This window comes from Crocodylus siamensis, chromosome 1 (assembly GCF_052110815.1).
Source record: "Crocodylus siamensis isolate JL-2025a chromosome 1, ASM5211081v1, whole genome shotgun sequence".
NCBI lineage: Eukaryota > Metazoa > Chordata > Crocodylia > Crocodylidae > Crocodylus > Crocodylus siamensis.
The window spans coordinates 265,510,234-265,512,591 of record NC_143395.1 but is presented as its reverse complement, the minus strand read 5'-3'; positions in this window follow the sequence as shown (position 1 = coordinate 265,512,591).

Sequence of the window (2,358 nt, the reverse complement as noted above, 5' to 3'; positions counted from 1 at the left end):
CGCGTCCCCCTCAGTCTCATCTTCCCCAGGCTGAACAGTCCTAGATCCCTTAGTCTTTCCTCATAAGGTTTGTCCTCCAGGCCCTTAATCATTCTTGTGGCCCCTTCTCTGGACCCTTTCAAGATTCTCCATGTTGTTTTTGAAGTTCAGTGCCCAGAACTAAACATAGTACTCCAGCTGGGGGTCTCACCAACACTAGGTAGAGAGGAACTATCACTTCCTTAGCTCCACTTATGACAGCTAATGCAGGGGTTCTTAAACTGGGTTGAGACTCCCCTGGGGGGGTTTCAAGCAACTTAGAAGGGGGACACAAATTTCCCATGGGGTACACACAGTCACATGGGAAAGTGGCGCACAGCAGCGGTGCAGACCAGTGGATGGCAGTAGCAGTTGCCATGTGTAAGCTCTCCATCCCCTGCCACTGCCATCCAACACTCAGGGTTGTGGTATCACAACGTTTGGGAACCCCTAAGCTAATGCATCCCAGTAAGCTATTAGCTCTGGTGGCTCATGTTCATCCTGTGATCAGCCATAACCCTGAAGTCCCTTTTAGCCATTGTGCTGGCCAGGACATCTCCTCCTAACCTATATTCATGTCACTAGCTACTTCTCCCCAGATGAAGCACTCTGCATTTATCCTTACTGAACTGCATCCAGTTCTGCTCTGCCCACCTTTCCAGCTTATCCAGGTCTTCTTGGATCCATATCCTATCCCCTACTGTGACTGTTTTTCTCCATAACTTAGTATTGTCTGCAAACCTGGTCAGCGTGCTCCCCACATCCTCATCCAAATCATTGATAAAGATGTTAAACAGTGTGGTGCAAAGAACCAAACCCTGTGGGACACCACTGGCCACCTCCCACCAAGCCGATACAGACCCATCCACTAACACTCTCTGGGTTTGACCCCTTACCCAGTTCCCAACCCACCTGACTGTGGACTCAGCCAGCCCACAATCCCTCAGTTTTTTTATAAGAGCATTATGGGAGACCATATCAAAGGCCTTTTTAAAATCCAAGTATATGACATCAACCACATCTCCCACATCTAAGCACTTTGTTACTTGATCATAGAAGGAGACAAGGTTGCCCACAATGAAACTATGTTGGCTATCCTTCAGCCTCATGCCTTCTTCCAGTCTCTCACAAATGGACTCCTTGATCATTTTTTTCCCCCCGAAATTTTACCTGGTATCAAGGTCAAACTGACCAGCCTATAGCTTCCCAGATTCTCCCTCCTCCCCATCTTAAAGATTGGTACCACATTGGCCCGTTTCCAGTCTTCCGGGACCCCAAGCTTCATGAGTCTTCAAATACCTCTGCCAAAAGTCCCACAATAACTCCAGTCAATTCCCTCAGCACTCTCTGGTTACAGTCCATCTGGTTCTGCTGACTTGAAGACATTCAACAGCTCTAAATGCTCCCTTGCCAGTTCAACATTGACCATTGGTTGTCAGTCGCCCCCCCACGCGCACACATGCATCCGACTACCAGACCAGTATCCAACCAGGTGGGTGACCACCATTTGTATGCAGGGACACAGACACAAAGTATTCATTAAAGTTGTGAGCCTTTGAACAAAATGCCATCCATAATGACAGCTCTTCCTTGAACTGTGAGTAGGGGCTAGGTAAGTTTTCTAGGCTCAAGCAGCACAAACAGCTGTTATCACTTTTTACAATGTGGTGTCCTGACCAGTAACTTCTGCAGTTAGTGCCCACATTTTATCTGTGACATAAGTCACTTTTAATTAGATTAACATGTGCTATGTCTGAGTCTGGAATTCTGTCTTTTTCCATTGTCATATGCTCTGCACAATGTATCTACAATATAAGTGTTTTCCTGGTGTGTACTGTTACGTCTACATCATACATTTGCAGTTGAAAGAGAAGCCTCTGTAATCTGGATGGCATGTCTGATAGCCCTTTCTTTGCTACAGTTACCATGGCTATCACAGGCTTCCCATAGATGAGTATATGAAATTTCTTACAGTCATATACTAGGGCTACTTTGGTATTTCTCAACTTGTGCATATAGACACTCTGACTTAAAGAGTGCCGCTGATCTCCACCTATCCTCATGCTTTTGAAGCAAAACTGCTCCAATGCTGCCTTTAGCAGCATCTGTTGACAATTTAATGCGTCTTTCAGGGTCATAGTATTTTAGTACTGGAGCTTTCATTATTGTTTCCTTCGAGTGTTTTAATTTAGTTCCATGTTCATGTTCTCATGTCCACTGAGTATTCTTTTGTAGGTGCGATCTAAGATGTTTGGTCTGCTCTGCTAAATTAGGGAGTTATTTCCCTAAAAAATTGATCATTCCCAGTAATCTTTGCACTCCTTCCTTATCTATAGGGGG